Source organism: Carya illinoinensis, chromosome 4 (genome assembly GCF_018687715.1).
Source record: "Carya illinoinensis cultivar Pawnee chromosome 4, C.illinoinensisPawnee_v1, whole genome shotgun sequence".
Classification (NCBI taxonomy): Eukaryota; Viridiplantae; Streptophyta; class Magnoliopsida; order Fagales; family Juglandaceae; genus Carya; species Carya illinoinensis.
Window position 1 is genome coordinate 19536631 of NC_056755.1, and position 25070 is coordinate 19561700.

The 25070-nt window shown below is 32.3% G+C and overlaps 2 long non-coding RNA genes across 3 annotated transcripts; both read left to right on the forward strand.

The window, feature by feature from the left end:
- Positions 1 to 14902: 14902 nt before the first annotated feature.
- LOC122307166 lies at positions 14903 to 15470 on the forward strand. Its single transcript, XR_006241637.1, has 2 exons — positions 14903 to 15053; positions 15264 to 15470. It is a non-coding gene; the product is annotated as an uncharacterized LOC122307166 (long non-coding RNA).
- Positions 15471 to 21667: 6197 nt separating this feature from the next.
- Positions 21668 to 24184, forward strand: LOC122306795. 2 transcript variants are annotated; one of them, XR_006241524.1, is made up of 2 exons: positions 21668 to 21963; positions 22096 to 24184. It is a non-coding gene; the product is annotated as an uncharacterized LOC122306795 (long non-coding RNA). The 2 variants fall into 2 exon arrangements; XR_006241523.1 differs by having other exon boundaries at positions 22135 to 24121.
- Positions 24185 to 25070: the final 886 nt, after the last annotated feature.

The following is a 25070-nucleotide window of genomic DNA, read 5'->3' on the forward strand; positions in this document are numbered from 1 at the left end:
TCACAAATTTTTTCAATTTCTCATAAATAATCTAAACTCATTTTCACATTCAAATACAACTAAACTCATCTTATGTGAGCCTTACAAAACTCACTACACCATCTTAACTCACTACTATTCATAAATAACTCAACTCAACTCTACTCAACACAACATCCAAATGGGACCTAAGGCTAATTCACAGTGAGATAAGAAGAGATAAATTGTAAATAGTAATCAAATGGTTTGTGAATAATAGTTAAATAGTTTGAGTTAATATCTTGTATGAAATTTTAGGAAATGAGAGGATAAAAAAAAGTTGAATAAAAATATTATAAAGTTTAAATATTATAATAATATTATTTTTTTAATATTATTTTTATTTTGTGATTTGAAAATATTAAATTATTTTTTACATTTTTTTGAAGGTTTGAAAAAGTTATAATGATTAAATAATGATTAAATGAAAAAATTGATAATTTAAAATTAAAATTTTTTTATATATTTGGTATTTAGATATTGAGATGAGGCAAGTAATTAGGAGGATTTTGCTTTCAAAAAGAAAATATATTTAAGTCGAGAAGTCACTTGGAGGAGGTTTACAAATCCAATCTGAGATTGCAATGACCCACTATCGTAACCGACAAGATTGTAATTGCTCAATCGTTGTCATCGATACTCACTGTAGACTCTCACTAGATCCGATTCATATCTCTAGCATGACCAAGTACACTTCCAGATCGTTGGTGCCCACCCAATGTCGTCGAACCTCATCTTAGACCATCATTAGATCCGGCTCATATGTATCCCCTCTGGAGGCGATTTACAGAGGAGGTGTTTAGTTGGTTTTCTTAACCATATTGTGTTCATGTTATGCTAGTGGTGAGTTCATGTATGAAATCAAAGGCTTATGTAGTAATCTCCAGTTGACAGAAGAGGAAGAAGTTATTATTAACGTCCTTGATGGTGTCATGAAGAAGTCCAACATAAGGGTGAGAGAAGTCTCATTGGCAAAGTTTGTTCTAATAGACTGGTAAGCAAGGAAACTATTTTCTCTACGATGGGGAAGATATGGTAGATTAGCAAGAAGGGTGGTTTTCAAGAGGTTGATAGGAATGTCTTTACGATCACGTTTGCCACACATGCAAATTGTCAACAAATACTGGATGGCAAGCCTTGGCTTTTTGATAATTTTCTATTCATGATTCGACCCTATGATCGGGAGCTTCAACCTGCAAAAATGAGATTTGAGACTAAATAGTTCTGGATGCAAATTCATAATCTTCCTCTGGGGCTTATGACAAAAGAGTGAGGCCAACAAATAGGGGGTTCGGTTGGATATGTGCATGAGATTGATGTGGCTAATGATAGGGTTGGCTGGGGTAAATCTCTTAGGATGAAAGTTGAGATTCCAGTAAGGCAGGTCATTGCTTGTGGTCGAATTATTATGGCAAATGGGAAGAAGCTCTAGGTTAGTTTCAAGTATGAAAAGCTTCCCAGGATTTGTTTTAATTGTGGTTGGTCTGCATGGTGAGAAAGGCTGTTTATCTGGTGATCAAGCTCAGAATTCGAGACCACAATTTGGGTCTTGGCTTCAAGCTGAGGAGAATTATAGGAGCCAAAACTTAGGTTGGTCATCTGAAGGTATTTCTGGGGGTTAAGATGAGGAGGTCACGAAAGATCCTACTAAGGTGCTGCCTCACAGTGAGGCTAAAGGTTTGATGGGTAGCATGACGGTTGGGAAGACTTAGGCTAATTCAAAGTTAGGGGCAAGTTGGGGATTTTGGGAAAAAAGTTAGATATCCTAGTGGCGCGTTTCATGGCTTAAAAATAGGTACCGCAGTTTTGAATGATGTTTAGGAGAATTTTAGTGGAGTAGGGAGTGACTTCTGTCCAATTCGGGATATTGGGGTATCTACAAGAAGTTTGAATGAAGCTGTTATGGAAGAGATAAGATTGGGCAGTTTAAAATCCCTACTAAAATTGGTTCACGGGCAAATGATGAAATACACCTAGAGGTTGGTGGGCCAAAGGTGGTTAATAGGGCCGAACCAATTGACTTGACTTCCAGGCCATTGATGATGTTTGTTCTAATCACCAGTTACCTGGGAAACTGCAGCATGATATGGTATAGGACGTGATGACTACACAGAATCTTGGCATAGGAGAAAAGAAGTGGAAGAGACGAGCTAGAGCTTCTAGTAGAGTTACATTGTAGACAATTTCTCGAGCAGGGACAAAACGCAAGAATGGAGCTGCAGATGAAACATGTGCCTACAAGGTAGGCACTAAAAGAGGTAAGAAATTATCTTTGCTTGACGAAGTTGATGAGCACCCTCTTGATATTACAATGGTGGAGGCTAGTTGTCAGCCTTGCCGAACCCAATGAAAATATTAAGTTGGAACTATCAGGGGCTTGGGAACCCCCGAACAATTCAAAGAGTTTGTTATTTCCTAAAGGCTCAAGGTCTCGAGGTGGTTTTCTTGATGGAAACCAAGCTATTGAAGGTATAGACTTCTAAAATTGTTAGAAGGTTAAGTTTGATTGCTTTGTGCTGGTCGATGTTGTTGCCAAGAGTGAGGGGTTGATAATTATGTGGAAACAGAAAGTCTCATTGGAGTTTGTTAATTATTCTCATAGGTACATAAATGTGTTTGTTAATAATGAGGATGATGACACTAAATGGTTGCTAACCTATTTTTATGGGCATTCTGAGATAGCAAAGAGAAGGGAGGTGTGGTAACTCCTCAAATATTTCAATCCTATTAATATGGGTTGGAGTATCATATGGGATTTTAATGAGATTCTTTACCATGTTGAGAAAGTAGGGGGTAGGGAGAGAGTTGAAAATCAGATGGCTCTTTTTCGAAGGGTTCTAGAGGAAGGCAATCTGTTTGATCTAGGATGGAAGGGTGCAAAATTTACATTGTGTAACAAACATGAGGATGAGACTTTTACCAAGGAGAGATTGGATCAAGTTCTTGCTAATAGCAACTGGATGGAATGTTTTTCTGATTTTAATGTTGTCACTCTACCTGCCATATCTTCAGATCATCAACCTATTATGTTAGATTTTAGGAAGGCAGGGAATGTGAGGGTGCGGCAACAATACCATTTTAAGTATGAAGCAAACTATTCAAAGGAAGAAGGCTACAGTGAGGTTATGAAGACTGCCTGGAAGATTAGTGGTTTATCAATAACAGTAGGGAATTACAAGGGAAACTTGAATTGTGCACAAGAAGACTGCAATTTTGGAGCAGAAATTTATCTCTTGAAAGATCAGCTGCCATTAAAGAGAAGACCAAGCTTATTAAACATATTCAAGTTAATGGAAGTATTGAAAATATGAGAGAGCTGAAAAGGCTATAAAGTGAACTGGGTTTTCTGTTGGAATAAGAGGTTACAAAATGGAAACAAAGAGCTAAAAGACATTGGTTGGCACAAGGGGACAAAAATATAAAATTCTATCATGCTTATGTAAATCAAAGAAGAAAAAAGAATTTGATCGCCAAGATTATCGAGCTGGCCAAGTCTTGTAGTTTACTAAAGACATTGCAGGTAGTTTCAGAAATTATTTTTTTCAGATTTATAAGTCCTCACAACCATCAGATAGAGCTATTCAGCAGTGTATTATGGGTTTCAACAAAAAGCTTTAGCGGATATGAGAGCATAGCTTGATAAAGTTTTTACCAAAGAATAAGTTGAATTAGCATTGAAACATATGTCTCCTTTATAGTGCAAGTTTCTTTCAAGATCATTGGGAAATTATGGGGAATGATGTGACACAAGCAATGCTTCATTTTCTTCAAAGTGGGGAGATGCCTCCTGATTTGAACCATACACTTATTGCTCTAATTCCTAAGGTTAATTCTCCCAAATTTGTTTATGATAATAGACCTATTAGCTTATGCAATGTGTGGTATAAGCTTATCTCTAAGGTGTTGGCAAATAGACAAAAGCATGTATTGTAAAAAATTATCTCATGGAACCAAAGTGCTTTCATACCTAAGATATTAATTTATGATAATATAATGATTGCATATGAGCTTCTCCACTCCATGCAATCAAGATATAAGGGAAGGGAATGAAGTATGGCCATTAAAATAGATAAGGGAAGGGAATGAAGTATGGCCATTAAAATAGATATGTCAAAAGCCTAGGATTGTGTTGAATGGGTTTTTTTGGAAGCCGTGTTAGAAAAACTAGGTTTTTATTGCAAAATGGATAAAGTTGGTTATGGTTTGTGTCAAATCTGTGAGCTACTTAGTTGTGCTTAATGGAGTGCCAAGTCATGCCAACTAGAGGGTTGAGGCAAGGGGATCCCTTGTCCCCTTACCACTTTTTCATCTATGCTGAGGGTTTTAGTTTGTTGATGAATAAAGTTGAAGAGAGGGGTCTTATAAAAGGGGTATCAGTAGTAATGGGAGATACAAGGGTTAATCACTTGTTATTTGTAGATGATTGTGTGATATTGTGCAGATCAAGACTTGAGGAGTGGTATAATATTCTCTCTATTCTCAAACAATATGAAGAGGCTTCTGGCCAAACATTGAACCGACAAAAATCATCTCTCTTATTTAGTTCCAATACTAGAAAGGTTATAAAGCTTTCTCAAATGGCTGAAGGGGTAACTTGTGGCAATTACAACAAGTATTTAGGATTGCCTACTATTGTAACAAAGTCCAAATACATTAAATTTAGAGGGCTAAAAGAGAGGATTTGGAAAAGGATTTCAAGCTAGAAACCAAAGCTTCTTTTTATTAAAGGGACAGAGATCTTAATAAATAGTGTCTTACGGGCAATTCCAACCTATACAATGAGTGTGTTTAGGTTGCCTAAGAAGCTACTACACGAGATTGAGGCTCTAATTGCAAATTTATGGTGGAACCATAACAAAGATGGGAAGGGTATGCATTGGAAGGCTTGGAGTAGTCTTAGCTATTCTAAGAATATGGGAGGACTTGGCTTTCGAGATCTAAATTGATTTAATAAGGCTCTTATTGCTAAACAAGGATGACAGATTCTTAAAGAGCCTAACTCACTAGTTGCTTGTATCTTCAAAGAAAAATATTTCCCTACTGGCAGTATGACAAAGGCAAAGATGAGACATTGTCCCTCACAAATTTGGAGGAGCTTAAGGTCTGTAATGGACTTGATAAAGGCTAGTATGATTTGGAGAGTAGGAAATGAGAAGAGTATAAGGATATGGAAGGATAAGTGGATTTATACTCCTACTACTTTTTAGATTCAGTCCACTGTTAGAAATCTAGACCCTAATGCTATTGTGGATGTTTTAATTGATGCTGAGCATAAGGAATGGAGAACAAATCTAATTTATATACTTTTGGGTAAGAGGAAGCTCTCACAATCTGTTGTATACCGATAAGCTCTAGTGGATATGATGATCAACTCATTTGGGGCTTAATTGAAAAGGGCATTTTCTCAGTAAAAAGTGCTTATTATACATACTTGATGAAAAAAATATCTGAGAAGGGAGAATAATCTAGTGGAGGGTAGAATGATGTTATTTGGAAAAAAGTATGGAATCTAGATACCCATGGGAAGGTTAAACAATTGGTTTGGAAAGCTCTTAATGATATTCTGCCTACAAAAAGAAAGTTACATAAAAGAAACATAGTAGATAGCCCATTGTATCCAATTTGTTTGCAAGAGGTGGAATCTATCATACATATGCTTTAGGAGTGTCCTGGTGCAAGTGATGTTTGGGGGGACTCGAAGAGTGCTGTTAAGAAATGGAGTAGAAGTTTTCCAGACTTTATTTCATTATGGACTGAATTGCAGCATAGATTGGAATATGAGCAATTAGATTATGTGGCAACTATTTTGTATGGTATATGGAGGAGAAGAAATGAGTTTATTTTTCACAGTAACTTTAAGACTCCCTCTTTGTTGTGTCAAATTACTGCAAATGATATAGAACTGTTTAAGCAGATGCAAAATGTGGATCAAGCTACATAACATATAGATAATAGACAGATTGATACTGTCCAAGTGCAAACATGAAAACCACCACCAGCTGATTTTTTCAAGGTTAATATAGATGCTGCTTATGACAAAGAAAGCTCATGGATGGGAATTGGCATTGTTATTAGAGACTACAGAGCTAATATTGTGGTTGTTTTAGCTACACCAAAAGAGTATGTATTTTCAGTAGCTATAGCTGAGGACTATGCTTTATTGAGAGCAGTTAAATTGTGTGATGAGCTAGGCTTGAACAAGATTGAATTTGCGGGGGATGAAAAGGCCATTGTTAATATTGTTAATGGTGGAGCTACAAATCATTCTTGGTTGGTTCAGATTACAGATGATATTAAGCTAAGATTGACAGTACAACCAATTTGGTCTCTGACTTATTATAGTAGGCGTGGTAACAATCTACACATGCAGTTGCAAAACTAGCCTTATCTTTAGATATTGAGAATTTATGGATGGAGGATTGCCCTTTACAGATTCTTTCTATTATTTCAGCTGAAAATCATTGTATTGTTTGATTATTGAATGGAAGTTCATTTTGAGAAGGATTAAAGGAAGAAAGAAAAAAAAAAAAAAAAAAAAAAAAAAAAAAGAACAAGCTCATTGGTCCTACCATTACTAAGCAAATAACATAATATACTCAATGTTTCCATACTCAATTTCTCTTCTTATATTTTAGTGTACATCTCTTGTAAATGAAATCATCAATATTTATCTATAAATTTTAGGCTACAATTACTCTTCTTGTATTTAAGTGTACATCTCTTGTAAATGAAATCATCAATATTTTAACCATTTCTTAACAATGATCACATAACTTCTCAAATTGAGAATCTCCGACTCAAACAACCATTTTATGGTACTAAGACTATTAGAATCGGGAATGTATCAAATCTGCCCATTACTAATATTGGTTCCACTTCTCTCCTCACTAATTGATCTTCTTTTTACTTAAATAACATACTTCATTCTCCACAAGCTTCTACTAATTTGTTGTCTATTCAAAAACTTAGGGTCGATAGCCATTGTCATTTTATACTTATTAAACAAGCTTCTACTAATTTGTTGTCTATTCGAAAACTTAGGATGGATTTCCACTTCATTAGACAAAAAGTAATAAAAAATGATATTCAGCTTAGACACATCTCCTCTACAAACCAATATATTGATATTTTCACCAAGGTACTTACCACTACTCATGTCCTCTGCCTTCGTGACAAGCTAATGATTTTGTTCCTTCCCATTAGTTCAAAGGGGTGTTAGCCAGACCTCTCCAGACAACACTCACTCATCAGCACCTTTTTATTCATGCTAGAATCAAGCAAATCAACAAATTAAAGGCCAACTCATTATCCTAGCATTACTGAGCAAATAACATAATGTTCTTTATGTTTCCATATTTGTCCTATCATGTGCTGTAAAATTTCATCTTTTATGATGCAATCTCTAAATTTTAAGCTACAATTTCTCTTCTTCTTGTATTTAAGTGTACATCTCTTGTAAATAAAATTATCAATATTTTTTCCATTTCTTGCTTTCTTACACATCAATGGAATAAGAATCGTAAAAATATGCTCAAATGTATTAAGCCATTTAACTAGCAAAGCATGGTCGCTGGTTTGGAGAAAATGGGCAGTGGATCAGTCCAAAGGTGATAGTCACAGGGAGGACGAAGAAGATGACAATAAACATCTAAGACTAGACGTTGATAGTGACGAAGAATCAAATGCACCAGCAAGAGGTGGTGGCGAAGATGGAACTTGGTGGGCATGTCTAGTGTTGTGTCGTGTTTAAGTGATTTGAGTAAAGGAAGAAATTGTGCACTAGTCAAGTCCAAACTTGTTTGATATAAAAATGTGTTTATACTTCTTATTATAATGAACTCCCCCAATCTATGCTTGGGATGGAACGGAGACTTAGAGTGTTGAGACATGCAATACAATGTTACATACCCCTATACATGACCGTTAACATGCAATGTATTATATAAGTGCAATTAGTAAGATGTAATATTCGAAGCGGATTGAGGGTGACAAAACAAAACTTATGCCATAATAACTAAAAAACATTCCAAATTCATTAATAACCATAATATGTTCAGACTAAATAGTAATATAATCTTAATACATCTAGTCATCATAAAAAGTCTCCAAAACTAGATTAACCACTTCATGTGTTCTAGGGCATGAAGGGTTAGTACTATAAACATCAGGATTAGGTATAGTCTTTGGTCGAGGACTAGTTCCTCCTCAATCAGTTGGATCCACCGTTCTATCAAGTCTGTCCTCCTCGAGTCCTAACACAATCTCTATCATTCCAAGTAGGTCCACAAGGTGTGAGATTCACTTAAAATTTTAGTAAGTTAAACAATAAACGTACACAAAAATAAATTATACACGATGAATGATAAATATGAAATGCAGAAAAGAATCAGTGTATGTCTCCCATCCAGATTCCTCAACATTTTAGAAAAACTAAGACATACATTTTCTTACAGAGAACATTTTTTCACTTCACTGGCATAAATATCATAATATTTCACAAAGAACATTATTAGCAAGTCATACTTAATTGTAACATCATAACGTGTAGTATTGTCACAGTTCCCCATATGCACTGTGAGTACCTACTAGTAACCGTAGTACAACTAACGTTGAAACTAGTTGTTTGCAAACTCGTTCTCAATGCATTGGTAATATAATATAATATCATAATATCATAACATATACACCCACAGCCTTAGGTGCCATGAAATTTGACTTCGCTCTCGTATTCTTTAAAAGGAACTCATTTGAAACTCGTTGATTGTTCTTCGTCAACGTAGAAGTTACTACTCTGCTCTTAAACATTTTAGAGTGGACAGAGGAGTTCTACTAGGATAATTCTTCATCCTAGCCTTTGGGGTCATTTCTAGGGATTTTAAAATCGCCGCAAATAATCCTTAATTGCAACGTTTTTCATTTCACCATTGAATTCCAATGTCAAGTTGGGAAATACTGATCTAGAATTCACTGTTCACTTTTTTACGATAACTTTTATACCTATTGTGACCATTTTTGTTGTTGCAACAACTATTTTTACTGTAGCGGCATTTTCTTTCCATCGAATAGGAAAATTACTACAAAATCTACTTTTTATGGTAAACTTGTCCTCGCAAAATTCACTCGTATCACTGCAAAAGAGATTGGCAAAAGTACAATGCTTATTTGCGGCCAATTAATGCTTATTTGTAGTGATATAAAAGGGTTAGAAATAGTCTTTTACAAAATTCAAAATCAGTGCGCTTAACACCCAAGCCCTAAAACAAAACTTATTTTCCCTACAACTAGCGCCGCCCCACCCTCCCCTCCAAACCTCTTCGCTCTGCACCCAATAGCCATCGTCAATGGCAATGAAACAATACTATTTCCGGTATCGCCAACTCTCTCTCTCTCTCTCTCTCTCTCTCTCTCTCTCTCTCTCTCTCTTTGTGTGTCTAGGTTCGGTGATTTGGACAAAATAACAGACGTGCTGCCGCTGCCGCCACTACACACAACCAACTGAGATGCCTCTACCTTGCCTCCAGGTAAGCCCCACACTTTCTTTTTGATTTTTCACTATTTGGATAGACCCATTTTTTGTTTCAGTGTTTGGCCTTGTTCAAGAATATTCCAATTTGCAAAAAATTTAGATTTCCTTGCTCTGGGTCAATTAGTTTAGTGCCTTATTGAAATTGGTTTTCAATTTCTTCCATTGTTCAGTGATTGTGAAGTTTCTTTTAATTTTGAATATGAGAGTAGCTTTCATATTCATGCTGAAATTATCATGTTTCTCATACCTTCATACCTCATTTATGATCCCCATGTGTTTGTGCGAGTGAAATCAGATTTTGGGTAATATCTTAATTTTAGGCTTTGAATGGGTTGTGTTTGGTGCTGTTTCAATGTTTGTATTGTTGGGGCAAAATTTGAGGTGATGTGAGGTGCTATTGCAGGACTTACGAGGTGTTGTTGCAGTGTTTGAGTGGCTTGGGTTTTTCCATTATTAAAGCTCTTGCATTTTTTTTACTATTACCTATATAAAAAAATGGTGAGCAACTTAATTCTTCTAAGAGTCTGACTCTATATCTCTCTCTAAGCATCTTAAGTATTATATTTGCACTGAGTTTGGAAATAGTGTGTATGAATTAGACAGACTTTGGTGTATGAATTGGACTGGAACAACTAGACAGTTTTGTATTAGCTTAGCATGCTCATCATGGTTGCTGAAACATAAATTAGTTTGGGAATATTGCTGAATAAATTGCTCTGTATAGATGTTTTGTTTTTATGAACTATTTTGCTAAAGATGGTGGAAACTAGTATAGACTTGAAAATATCATATTTTGGTTGTCATGACTCTATTCGAATCATGTCTTTATATCTATTTTGGTTGTTAATTATTCCTTTTTCACTTGTTTAGTTGAAGCTGGTTAGATCTATTCCTTGAGAGAGTGCTTTTGTTACTGCATTTTGAAATATTAGGCAATATTATTACTCTTCTTTCAATGCAACTCTCATTCCTAGTATTATTACTGCATATAATATTATTCTCTTATTGTTGCGTGCCATAACAATGCTACAAGAGTATTTGGTTGTTGGTGAAATGGTCCGAAATATATTGGGTAAGTTTCTCTTCTTGGTTTTCTCATTCCATAGTGTAAATTATGGTTCTTGAGAAAACTAGATCATTTATGTTTACTTTAAGATGGTATTTGTCTACATTAATGGTCTTATTCTTAGGTACATCTACACATGTGAATGGGTTATTTTACTTCTTTAAATCCTCTGTAATCTGCATATTTTCGTGATGTGGCTGGACTTTGTGACCTACTTATATCAGATCCCCAATTGGATTTGGAAAACATCTTATCTTATCGTTACAAATTTTTTAAATTTTCACACAAAATATAATAAACAATTCAACTTTTTCAATTCTCAAAACAATAATAATATTAAAAATTAATATTCTAACAATATTTTATTCAACTTTCATCTTTCATTTAAAATCCTCTCATCTTATCTCTAAATCCAAACCAGAATTTATGATTGCTCATACTTTCTCTTGTAGCATGTTGCTATAAAATGTATCAAGTGGGGCGAATCCTATACTTTTATATTACTTAGACTGTATCAAGTCGTCAGTACCAACAACCTTTTTGTATTCCAAATTTGCTATAAAACATTTCTCATTCTTTCTGTTTTGTTTTTTATTCTTTATATATCCTTTCAGTCCATATGGTTCTTCAGTTGTTGATGAAGCCCAAACTCCCTTTTTAAACTTGATAAACAATAGTTCTAACAAAGATTGGCATTGAGTTATGGAGACAAGTTAGAAAGTGTGTTTAATAGAGAAGTAAGCTTAAAAGGTCCTTTTTAAGATGATTTTTTCCCATTAAACTGATAAGTAAGCAAACATTCACTTGTTTTGTGTAAGTACTTTATCCTTAAAGGCTAAAATCTTTGTTACTAGCTATAGTTACTATATGTCACCAAAATATGCCATGCAAGGCAAGTTTTCAAAGAAGTAAGATGTCTACAGATTTAGTAGGATATATGAGTAGTCTGAATCTAAGATTTATCTTTTTGGTTTGTTTCAGGTACTGTCTTGCTTGGGTTCTAAACAACCAAATAGAAAAAAGTTATCTACAAATTTTGAAATATGGTTTGAGTGCAGACTTGGGAATTATGGGTTGGGAATAATTCTTCTTTGTTCATGTTTTCTCTTGATAATTAACTTGCCTGGTTATGATTATGTGAAGAGATTAAAAGAAGAGAACATGGACTAAAAGAAGAGAACAAGGCAACATTTCATTTAAGCCTCCCATCACAGATTCACTTTACAAGATAACACTTCTTCTCTTCTTTTTCTTCCTCTTTTCTACTTTCTTTACTCTTCTTTTGTTCATTATGAATTTGCTTAATTTTTTCTAAACTTTCACTACAAAAAAAAAGAGCAGATTGGGCTTTTTTATTTCCGGCGACATTAATCTAGCCGGAAATAACTCATACTTTCGGAATTTTGTGGAAAACTGGTGAATTAAATACTTTTCCCGCGAGTTTTAGTCGCCGGAAATAGGATTGCCAAATATGAAGCAGTTTCGTGACTGTGGGTCATTGTAATAAGTTATTACAATGACAAATGTTTGCCTCAATATAACTCGCCGCTAAACTAGACTTATTAACGCTTAAACTAGTCGCTGTAATTAGTTTTTTATTTATTCACCCCGCCCCTAACTTTCCTTCCCTCCCTCTCCCCCCCCCCCTCTCTCTCTCTCTCTCTCTGGATTTAACATTCTCACGGGGATTGCCGATTGTTGCCACCGACGCCGTCTTCTCACCGTCGTCTTCTCGTCGACACCGGTCAGTTTCTCTAACTTCACCTACGGCATGAAACCCGAACTCGATTCCTGAACATTGAACAATATCATTTCCAAGTAATTGTAAGAAAAAAGGAGCCCCCAACTTGAAGATCTTAGTTTCTAGAACAGATATAGCGAATGCACCGTTTGCTTCCGAGAAACAAGAAGAAAAATATTCAAGGAAATTGTTGGCCTAGAGAAAAGTAAAATAAGATCATTAAAAGATGCATGCTCAAACAGCAGTAATTTAGTCTAATTCATCATCCTAGATGGCTTGTCAAGGTTTCGTTTCCCTTTAATTTTTTGAAATTTTATCAGCAACCAAGCAGAGCTACAAAACTCAAATTAAATAAGGAACAAACTCAATGCCAAACGAGAATCTCCGAAAGCACTAGATTGCAGATACTTTAAGCTTACATGAAACGGAATCAGACGGTTCCTGAGAGAGGAGCACTATGGTCTATGGGGTTGATGATGATCCCGGTTCCCTGCTCAGCCTTTTTGTCCTCTTTTGCTTTATGAAAGACTTTTATTTATTTATTTAATGTGCTTCTTTACTGTTGGAAGTTTGGGTTTTCCTTTATTTTTCTTTACTTACATTTATTTATGTAAATAGTATTTATCTACTTATTTGCTGTCGATGACTCAAGAAGAGAAAGCTAGGTACAGGGGATGTGTGTATTTCACATACTGTCAAACATTTCGTTACTAGATCCTTTTAATATGAAATGCTATTTCTGTATAATGTTGCAGTTGGTGGATTGTTTAAATTGGAGGGTACATAATGAGATTGACAACATCTTAGCAGTAAGTTTGTATTATGCTCAAGATCACATTTTTCTTTCACTTGACAGCATCAAGTTCTTTATTGAAGCTGGGTTCGTAATGAAAGCAGAGGAGTCAAAGCGTGTACCATTTCCTTGGGAGGTTTGAGAAGCAACTCCTATCTGCTCCCCCCTGTCTTGCATTGAGCCCAGGTTTGAACCTCAAACCTTTCCTTCTCCAACTGTACACTCATTTATTCTCCATCTACTTTATCTTGCTGTAAACATATGCAAAATTTATAAAATTACTAAAATTGAAAGTAGTTACAAAGAAAGTAGACTTGGAAAACAAAGAAAGTTAAAGAAAGTCATTTAACTTTACTAAAACTTAAACTTTTAATCTTATTCTAATATTATTTCCATAAATGCTTCAGAGTTGATGAGATAGCCATCTAATGTTCATTCAAAAACTCTGTTTTTCCTTTACATTTCACACAGAAAATGAACCATTTGTCAGGAAGTCTATCACCAGAGCTTGGCAGGAAGTCTATCATCAAAAGTAGGGATTCTTCAGCTTCTAGCTAGCGACAGTACAACTCATGATCTCATGATATTTTGAATTAATTTCATTGTTCTTGTATATATAAATAAAGCATGCATAAGATGGACTAATATTTAGTGTATGTACGTTCGGAGCTCTCAAATATTATATATATATATATATATGCAAATTTAGAACTAGTACTAGTACTGCGGGTATATATATGCATGATCGATCATGTGGTATATATAATAGCTAGGTGTTAAAGGACTAATTTGTTATATAGCAGTTGACTTTGGGAGCTAGGCAGTGTTAAGTACTACTACTAGTGCTAATCAGACAAATTAAGTTAATTAGTTTCAAATTAGTTTACTGTAGTTGATCAAACTGCTAGCTATATATATATATAAATATGAACGGGCTCATCAGCTAGTTTAGACGTTGTGGTCTCTATATATATATGCATGAGTGTCCACACACGTACACAGTTTATTTAAAATGTTAAACGAGATAATTCTGTCATGTAGGTTATGATCATCTATCTTTAACTAGACAGAGATCATGTAGTTTATTGAAGAGATTGCAAGTTGCTTAAAATGGACTAATTATAAAGATGTTTGCATTTTGAAGTTATTTTTCTTTGTCCTGGGTGAATACATTTTTCTTTTGGACTTATGCGAATATAATGCATCTAATATCGTTATCCTCCCCAAGTCAAAGGTTTGAATCATTGGATGCAAACAATTTATATAGTTCACGTTTCATCAGTAAAAAGATGATAATTTATCATTGTTGAAAAGCCAATTATTTATCAAATTCTTGTGTAAAAAAGATGTGTCTACAGTATTTGGGTTCCATGTCATTACAAAATAAAAAACTAACTTAAAAAAAGTCATGTGTGATGAACCAAATTTGACAAAATTATACAAAATATTGTTTGTTTGTACAAGTTTCCTTTGATTGTAGATACAGCTATTGTTTCAACCAAATTAATTAATTTTTTATTGTATGTATTGTTGGGTTGTGTACACAATACTATTTGCAGCCGCTCTAAGATCAGACGTGTAAGGTAACTTGCATGCTTAATAATTTAGGTAACATTTATTTTTGGAGGACATAACTGCTTAAATAGATCATGATTGTTTTATTTTTAACTGATTCCTTACTAATTGTGAATTGGCTAACCTTCAAAAGGGGCTTATATTTGTCTATTCTGGATGTTTGGGAGGACATAATAAGTTTTGTGGCATTCTTTTCTATTTGGTTTTACCATGTATTTTGAAAAGTCAGTAGAATTGCTGATTCTTTTGGCAAAAGAGGAGCTAGAGGAGTATCATGTCATTATTTTGATCCCTACAATGCTACGAATGAAGTGAATGGCTTCTTTATGCGTGAGTAAGTTGGGTGCTGCTATTTGAGATTTCAACAATAATTTGTTGCTATGGTGTTTTGCTGTATACTTGTTTCTTCTAGGTTGATGCTACTCTAGTTTTATTTAGATTTTTTTTTATAATCTCTTAAGCACGATTTGATTGTTGCATGGTCTATCAATGTTTTAAAGGGATCTCTGCTGACTCTTATTTGATTAATATTTCTTATCTGTAGTTTGTGGTCATGGTTGTGGAATGCTTATGGTCGTGGAGCTGCTGGATTTGCCTGAATTTTCTCGTACATCTGGTTCGTTTTACGCTTCGGGATGAGAAGGATTTGCCTATGGTTTAGCAAATGGGGAAATGGTGACAATAGTGGCTCGGATTTATCAAATAGTCTTAGTTTTGCAATTGAAAGAAATATGAGGCATTTTGTACCTTAGATACAATTGAAAGAAATAGTTTGGTGGATTCTTTTGGGCCTTATGCTTTTTTTAATGATATTATCAAACTTTAACAGTAGTACTTATCGTCTATAAATTTTGTAAACTTAAAAAATGAAGTGCATATAAATTTTAGATAAGCAGTTTAGCATTTGATTTGCTAAAAAATTTACTGTTGGCCAAGAAATATTTTACTTGTTGAGATTGAAATTCATAAAATTTCAATTAACTTTTAAGCACATTTTATTTGCTATGAAGAAGGAAAAGAAGCTCATTTGATTTTTTTTTTAAAATAAAATAAAATAAAAAATCCCGGTGGAATTGAGGTTGCCATAGGTATTTGTGGCGTATTTTTAAAACTATTTCCGGCGACTAAATATCGTCGCAAATAGTAAAATATTTCTGGTGATTGCTAGCATAGCCGGAAAAAATCTTTATCGGCTCAAAAATTGTGGCGAAATGCGGGCAACAACTTTTAGCCGCTAAAATGTATTTGCGGCGAAAATATTGGTATTTGCGGCTGACTTGAGTCGCCGGAAATAAAGTTAATTGTTGTAGTGTTTTGCTGTGAGATGTCAGTTTTTGATTGCGTAGGATAGGTATTTTGCTTGTTCATTTGCAAACAATGTTTGATAATTGAGTAGATACTTGTTAGCTTTATATATGCTAGGCTTTTATCTTTCTTATTTGTACCCTCAATAAGACTTCATTCATTGGAACATACCATTAAAAAAGTTATAATAGAGCAGAAGTCGGTAGCCTATGTTAGACTAAAATTGTGCTAATAAACTTGTGTTTGATTGTTACATACCATTATTGTGTTATATTGCCTTCTAATATTGATAATAAAGCTAATTGCATGGATTGGTTTAAGGTAATCCATTAATTAATAATATTACTTACTGATATCTAAATTTTGTAAAGTATAACTGGTTCCCTAGGCATTGTATAATAAGTCGTATTCATTTTCCCTTGCTATTTATGAAGCTGGCTTGTTAATTAAGTTCATGTGAAATATAGGATTGTTAAAAAATGACTACATTTTAGATGACTACAGTTTATGAGTATTTCAAGAATGGCTCAATTCGTTGTATCTATGTGTATATTTCATGCAATCACAACTGCACAGATGGTTATTTTAGATAAGTTTATATATTTCTTGGATGATTCATATCATTCACCATGTAGTTCTTTTTCCTTTTTCACTCACCAACAATACATTACAGTATGACTAGTTGGTAGCCTCATTTCATTTGGCTTTCTAATTAGAATTTAGATTCATCCCAGTATTTAATTGTTGTTTTTTCATGTTTGCTTCATTTTTCTTAGTGATGTAAATCTACACTAGCTGGTTTAGGTTTATAAGGGTACTCAAGTTTCATGTTTTTATTCTCTAACATTTTGAGTAAGTAATTATTTAATGTATCATAGTTGAATAATTGGTTTTTGCCCAATTATGTATAATGTTCCAATGTTTATGTAAGTTAGCATTGCTGTAAGTATTGCAAATGTAGTCATATCACGTTTTAATGGTTATCTTATGGATATCCATGAAATTCAAGATCTTGTGGATATCCAAGATATTCAAGATATCCAAGAACTACTGAGAGATTTGCACTTTTATACCAAGGGCAAGGTTGTAGTAGAGGATTTGGTGCATTTCTCCCTCTTTCTGTGCCTTTTATATGGATTTAGAACCCTTATCAGATGAAATATTAAGCCAATTTAGTATAGTGGACTTGACTTCATTTCATTTCTATTTTTTTTTTTTTTTAAATCAACTTACAGCATGAATTTATGGCTTCAATTTTTTATAGTCACCATCATTATACAATCACACTTAGATGCAGATCAATATTTTTCTTTTTCGTTTGTATTTAGTTGCTAGTGATTTGGAAAGCTTGTCAGGTGAAAGCATGAAGAACTCATTCAAGTTCCTGGTTAATTAAAAGTCGAATATTATGACTGATTTTAATAGATTGTTCATGGGCTTCAAGATCTTCTGTCAATTGTTTGGTATGTGGCTGCATTAAACTAAATACTAGTACTCTTCATTTTCACAATTAGTTAGGTAGTTTCTTAATTTGTACATGTGCTCTATACAGGGCTTATAAAATGATCATAGGTAGGTATCATGTATTTAAAAGTAAACAGTTTGAGATCATATTCTCGACCTCTTTCCATGCATGTATATGTACTCAAGTCTCCATTGGTGAATGCTTCAAAATTATTATTGTAATGGCTATAAATCCACTATGTATATGGTTTCATTTGTAACTAGTTGTTTACATTTGACCAGGCCGACTCAATACATTTTGGCCCTAAGGCTAAAATTTTGAATGAGAGGTTTCTTTTCTTTTCTTTTTTTTTTTTTAAATTTTAAAAATCAAAATTAAATAAATTTATTTTTATTTTTACATTACATTTTTATTTAAAATAACACCTATATATAGTTTTGCAAAGTAAAATTACTGATTAAGATTTTATACCACATTTTCAATTAATAACTAACTTTATTAGAAAATTTTTAATTTAAAGAGGATTTTATCAAATTTAGTTTTACAATGCGTGCTTTAAACTCTTAGGACCTGTTAGGGAACACAACTATTCTTAAGTATTTTCAAATATTCTCAAATTCAACTTTTTTTCCCTTATTTTACAAAATCCAATAAAATATCTTAACTCAAATTATTTAACTACTATTCACAGATATTTTAAGATATTCTAAAGGTATAGTTTGGTAGTAAGATGAAAATTTTGAGTTTTAAGATAAAATATTAAAATATTATTATTGTTTTAAGATTTGAAAAAATTAAGAAAAATTTGAATTATTTATTATATTTTGTACAAGGATTTGGAAAAGTTGTAATGATAAGACAAGAATTTTAAATTTGAGATGAGAATTTTAATCAACCAAACCGAATAGTATCCAAACAAGTCTTAAAAGTAATTATAATCATCAATTTCAATAAAGTTCTATAAACAACCTATACATTTGGGCAAAAGCGGGAATTTGCCTCTTCCAAGGATTATACAAAATTTCTTATAAAAATTCAAAAATTAGATTTTGCTATTTATAATTTTTACATTATATATTAAATTACTAATGACAAAAAAAGAAGTGTATTTTTAGAATGAGAGGACCTGAAATAATTATTATGTGGGATACTTTTAAAATTAATAATGACATAATATCTATTTAATATTTTTTATATTCTCCCATTGAGTTAATTAATTTTTTTAATTAGTTATTTTTGTTTTTTTTTTAAAAATTATATTTAAATTATTTTTTGGGGGCCTTATTTGACTAGGAGCTTTAGGCAATTGCCTAACTTGCCTAATGAAAGAATTGCCTTGCATTTGACTTAATTGTTTGTTGAAATATTAGACTTTTGTGCATTGTATGATAAGGATGTGTTTTAGGCTTCGACATCCATAAAGTTTCACTAGTGTTTATTTATTTATTTAGTCGTTGAAAATGAGTAGTTCCCAACCATTTTAAAAATTGTAGCAAATAGGCAAAATGAGTTTTTGCGGCGAAATTGTATACATGTGCGGCAAAAAAGATTCGTTGAAAATAATTCTTCCCAACTATCACTATTTGCAGCGATAAACTCACCAGAACTAAGTTTATTTCCTACAATTATTGCAAATCGCTGATAAAAAGATGTCGCAACTGTTTTTTGGCAACCAACCCACAGCTATTAAGCAAAGATGAATTTGTTGGAATAAATTATTTATAGTGAAATCTGGGGTTATAGCGGTAAATTTGTAGTATTGGAAAAAACCAAATTCCTTGTAATCTAAGTGTCATGATCTAAATAAATCTAGCTATCACCAAATAAAATAAAAAAAACAATAAAATAATATAATAAAATATTTAAAACTCAAAATTATAAGCTTAAACTAAAGGCGTTTAAAGGTTAATTAGGCAGTGTTAGAGATGGTGTATTCCTACCATTTTCAAGGTATACAGTATTAATGGTCTGCCATGTTATCGATGTTAACTGAAATATGTTATGTGTGTCTGCTCTAATGTGTACACTTTGAAAAATTAAGAAAAGATGGTCAAATTTTCTCTCCGTATGCAACTTGAAGAGGAGAACTATAAGATAAAGAAAATGATACTATCTTGTTTAATGACTAAAAAATAACTATTAGTATATTGATTTTTTAAAAAAAAAAAAATTAAAAATGCTTAAAAAATATTTTAAAAAATTAAAAAGAAGTATAATTTACATTCAAAAACATACCTAATGAACAAACTTGGATGACATAGTTTGATAGTTACACTAGGCCAGAGTAAACGGTTGTCATGAAATTTCCTCTTTTTGGTTCCTTCCTTTAAATTCTTTCTCGCAGATATGTGTGATCTTGTGCAGGTTCTCCTTTTGTGACTTTTCACATATAGAGAATGAGGTATGAAGTTTATTTACATTTGTTCCAGCTACACATATCGGTATCATAGTTTAGTTTCATAATTATAATATAAATTTTACATATATTTTAACCTAATTTCTTATAAAAAAAAATATAATTTAGACAAATTTTTGAATTCATAGCTACATCCTTTTGTTTTTTTGAATAAATACATATCTACATCTTAGTCCCTATCAAAATTAGGTTTGTATCAATGTTTTAAATTATGTTTGGGGATCATTCCGGTGTAAGTATTGAAATAAAATATTTTAATATCAGTGCATTCCATTATATCATTTCGAAACAACTATATATATATATGCATATTTATAAATAAATTAATAATTAACAAAAATAAATACATGTATTATACATGTAAGTGTATACATGTACGTTTGTCAATATATATATATATATATATTTTTCTATATAATAAGGAGTTTTGTTTCATACAACTAAAATTGTTTATCAATATGTATACTAATACTAATTTATTCATATTTAAAATTTAAATTAATATTATTTTCAATAAAATTTACTTTTTTACTAATCATATTAAATTAATATGTATATTAATGTACAATTATACTTACAATTAAATTTTTCCTATAAAAATGGTATTGCGCGTGAACATTGATGAACAAAAACCTCCGTTTATTTCGTCCTGTCGGTTTTACCCTTCCGTTATTTAAGTGACTGGCAGACTGCAGTGTGTTTCCATGTGGAGAAATGATATTTACAGTCGTGGTTGTGCAAGCAACGTGCAGTCGCTCTGAAAAAAATGAATTAATATGAGACCCACATGAAAAAAAAATTAACTTTTTAATCGTAGACCCTACTTTTTTTTAAAGTGATTATGCGACATTTATAATTTTATGACTGTATATAATATTATCTTTTCATGTGTATTGTTTAGGATATACATGCCTTTTGAGTTTTTCCTGCCCTTTTTTTTTTAATACATCGAAAATGCTAAGCATTCCCAGCGTTAGCTGGGAGTTAAAAATATATTTTTTAATTTTTTTACTTAATAATTAAAAAAGTGTTTTTAAATAATATTATAATTTTTTTAAAAAAATATTTAATAATATTAAAAAAAATTTGTTTTTACACTTAACAATAGTTCCGCTGGCGATAGTGCCTCCCTTTTTATATTCTTTTCTTTCTCTGTTTGTGTCAGTGGGTCGGTTGGTTTGTGTCAGTGCGTCAATTTATGTTATGGGAAAGGGGATGGTTTTGCAAGTGGTTTTGTGTCTACGTCGGCGTCGAGCGCTTGGGTTCATGCGTCTCTCTTTTGGTCTTTTATTTAAAATTTTATTTCTCTGTGCATGCGACGTTTGTGTTTTAATTTTCTATTTCCTTCAATTTTTTTATTTATTTTTTTATATTTTAAATATTAAAAAAATTAACAATATTATTAAAAAATATTTAATTAATTATTAAATAAAAAAACATTTATCCAGAACCAATCGACTCATATGACAATAACATTTTTTATTATAGTTTTCTTTTACCTATTCACTACACGGTTGACGCGTGTCTTTCGTATTTTGTATTTTATTTATTTTACTGTTCATATCCTGTTTGTATTTTACTTTCCTATTTTTTATTTTCTTGTTTCTTCTGTCTTTTGCGTGTCAGTGCAAGTATTTTTTTCACATAGGATTTCTACCTCTACCGAAAGTTGTTTTTAATTTTTTTTCTTAAGTTATTGTTTTTAAATGAATCTATATTTTTTTTTTAAATATCTAAATAGTTTTAAAAAATAGTAAAAAAAAAGAAAAAGAAAAAAGATTTCAACTTATCGGTAGAGGATTTCGGTACTCTGTGTACGTAGCTGTGTCCTTTTTTTGTTTGCTTGTGGTTCTCTTCTTTGTCTTCTCATACCCCAACGCCGTTCTCTCCCTAAACTCTTCCCCTTCATTCTCTCTCCTCTAGGCTCCTCGCTTTCGTCTTTTCGTTCTAAGCCCTTTTATTTTTGCCTTAGCAGTGTTTTCTATTCGATTCTTCACGGTTCTTATCCACAATTTTTGGATGTCACTCTCACCGAAGCTCTCTTCCTTCCGAAATCAGGTTTTTTTTTGTGCATGTTTATTTTCTATTTCTTTTTCATGTTTGTTTTCTGAAAAAATGTATGGGTTTCATTTTTTTTTGGTTTGTTTGTCATTGTATTGTTGTCTTTTTATTTTTTCTTGAATTGATCAGATTTGGGGTTTGTTTTTTGCATGGACTTTGGGGCTGAAGCTCTCCTTCTGAAATCAGGCTTGTTCTTTCATTCTCATCCTTTTTTTATTCTGAATCTTTGTTTCATGTTTTTTATTTCTTTTTTGGCATGTTTGTTTTCTGAACAAAAATGTGCGGGTTTCATTTTTTTTTTATTTTCATATCATTGTGATATTGCCTTTTTATTTTTTCTTTAATTGATCCTGTTTGGTGGGGTGTTCTCTGTTCTGTTTTGTAAGAGATAAGGCTTGCGATTTGGATTTGGTCATATTTTTAGTTTTCATGTCATTTTTTTATTCTGTTTTTTAATTGATTTGATGGTTTGTTTTTCTGCAGATAGTTTGGAATAAAATGAAGGCTATTTTTGAATTTGAAATATTTACTACATTATTCAGTTGAAGGATTTTATCACAAAAACAAAAAATCTATTTAAAGCAAATTATAAGAAATATTCGATTAATTTTTCTAAATATAGATTCTTTTACCTTTTTATTAATCATGTGAAGCTATTAAATTTTTATTATGCATGAACATTTACCGAATGTTGCAAAACTTGTCCTAAACAAGTTTATTAGAACTATCAATATGATAAACTTGTATTAAATTATAGTGTATTTTGAACTAACTTTTTTATTTTATAGTCTATGCAAATATGTAATTATTATACTCTATTTAATTATTATTATCTAAAAATATTTGTTAGAATTCACATTTTTTCCTTTGCATTAAATTATTGATTGGTTAATTTTTTTTATAAAAAGCATTATTTTTCTAAAAATTCCATTTCACCCAACTAGGCAAACGTGCTTTGCATGTTGTTCTGTCCTAATATTATACATATACTAGTAAAGGAGTAATGTGCAAAGCAAGTTTGTCCGGTTGGGTTAATTGGTTATTTTAGGGAAAAATAATACTTTTCATAAAAATTTGATCATAATAAAAAATTTAATGAATAGGGAAGAAAATATAAAATCTATCAAATTTTTTTAGATAACAGTAGTTAAGTTGGATTATAAAAGTTATATGTTTGTAGAAATAAGAAAAAAAAGGAAAATGTTAGTTTATAATTCAATATAGAATAATGCAGATTCATCATGTTAGTTTTGGCATATTTGTTTACGACAAATTTAATTCAAGTTTATTAAGAATATCAATTTGAAAAGTGTGTAATTTTTTAATCATCATTGAAGATGTAGGCCATGTTGTATAGGACCAACACATATATTCATCCTTGGAGCCGGCCCTAGGAGAGTTAGAGAGAGACTCTCACTTCTCTCTAGAAACACCTCCGAAACCAGACCTGCACGCAAAGCTCTTCCCTCCTTCCTCCCTCTCTTTTCTCTCTCATTATCTTCTTTTCTTTTTATTTATTTATTTTTTGTCATTTTTCAAGGTAAAGTACGGTGGAACCGTGGAAGGCTGATTTGTTGTTCTCTAACATCCGACGACCACAATGCGCCCATTCTCAAAGTTTCCAATGCGTGATCTTTCATACGAGAGAAAAATTTTGCTAAAAGAACTCACGTGCGGTCCAAAGAGAGCGTGTGAAACCCACACGCTTCTGCTGGAGGTGTTCTTCTGCCTCCACGCGGGGCTGTTCTGAGTCTAGAGCCACCGGTCACTTCAGATCTGATTGACCTCCATACCCCCAAGATAGTGTGTGGCTTTCACGCACAATCAAATAGTTTTGTTTGTTTTTATTTTCCTCCAATATTGAAGACGCGGATCTACAACTTTTGAAGTTGTAATTTATTATTTTTTTATGTATTTTTAATTTATGTAATATCTTTTGTTTTAGAAAAATTAAAAAAAAAATACATTGTTTTTTGGACTTATGTCCATAGAGTATGTCCTCTATTTCGCCTTAAACGGAATATCAGGTTTATTTCACTTTGTCTTAGATAGAGCTAGGCGACTGTCTCCAGACTGTGGGTCTGTGGAGATATGCAGCTTGGATTAGACCATGTTAGTATAGTTATGTATTGAAAAGCTATTAATGTTGTAATTAGCTTGTAATGTACTTTTAATGTTGGAGTTGTAATGATTAATGAATGCACTATCTTTTATCAAATAGATATCTTCATCTTTGATAAAGTGCATTTCCTAGAAGGCAGTCTACTAATAAGAAAGTTGAATACTCAGTTAATTAACCTTATACTCTTGCGGCGTAAACATTTCTTAATAGAAATGAATGAAATGTGTTGTTATTTGTTCAATTATTTAAAAGTAAGTTCCATATTTTATTGTTTGATCTATTCGGAAATTGATTTTATAAATTAAAAGCATGTTTGTTGTCCATTTAGGAAAACCTTAAAATTGCAAAATAATTACTTAATATGAAGTAATGGATGCTTTCAAAAGAATTTATAAGTAAAATTGAAATATGTAAATAACGGCGACAGTATTTTTAATGTTATCAAAATGTTTAATGTTTAATGATAGAAATTTCTTATAAAAATAGCTGCAAATTGTTTAAATTTTTGGGAGTATCTTTAAACATTATCGTATCAACAAACTTAAAAAAGTTATTATGCGTGATGATTTATACGTTTTGTCCTTAAAGAATCGAAAATAAATGAAAAAGAATTGGATAAATTTTATATGCAAAATTTTCCTAAAGACAAAGTGAAACAATTTAAAATAGAGGGGAGGGAAGATGTGAGAGGAAAGAGGGATACGCAAAGTGGGGAGGGTTTTAAAATAATTTAAACACCAAAATGAGGTTGTTTTAAGATTTTTCAAAAACTACGTTGTTTTACTAAAAATCTCATTTTTCTAATATATATTAGGCCAAGCAAGTGGGGGTGAAAACCTAAGCGGGCTTGGACCCAGCCTAGGCCTCATCTCCCGGCACCCAAATACTTGTGGGCAGATGACACAATTCCTAACAGGTGCCCCTGCCCACCCCTTATATGTGGGCAGGTTGTATGTGGAAACATACCGCCACATACAACCTG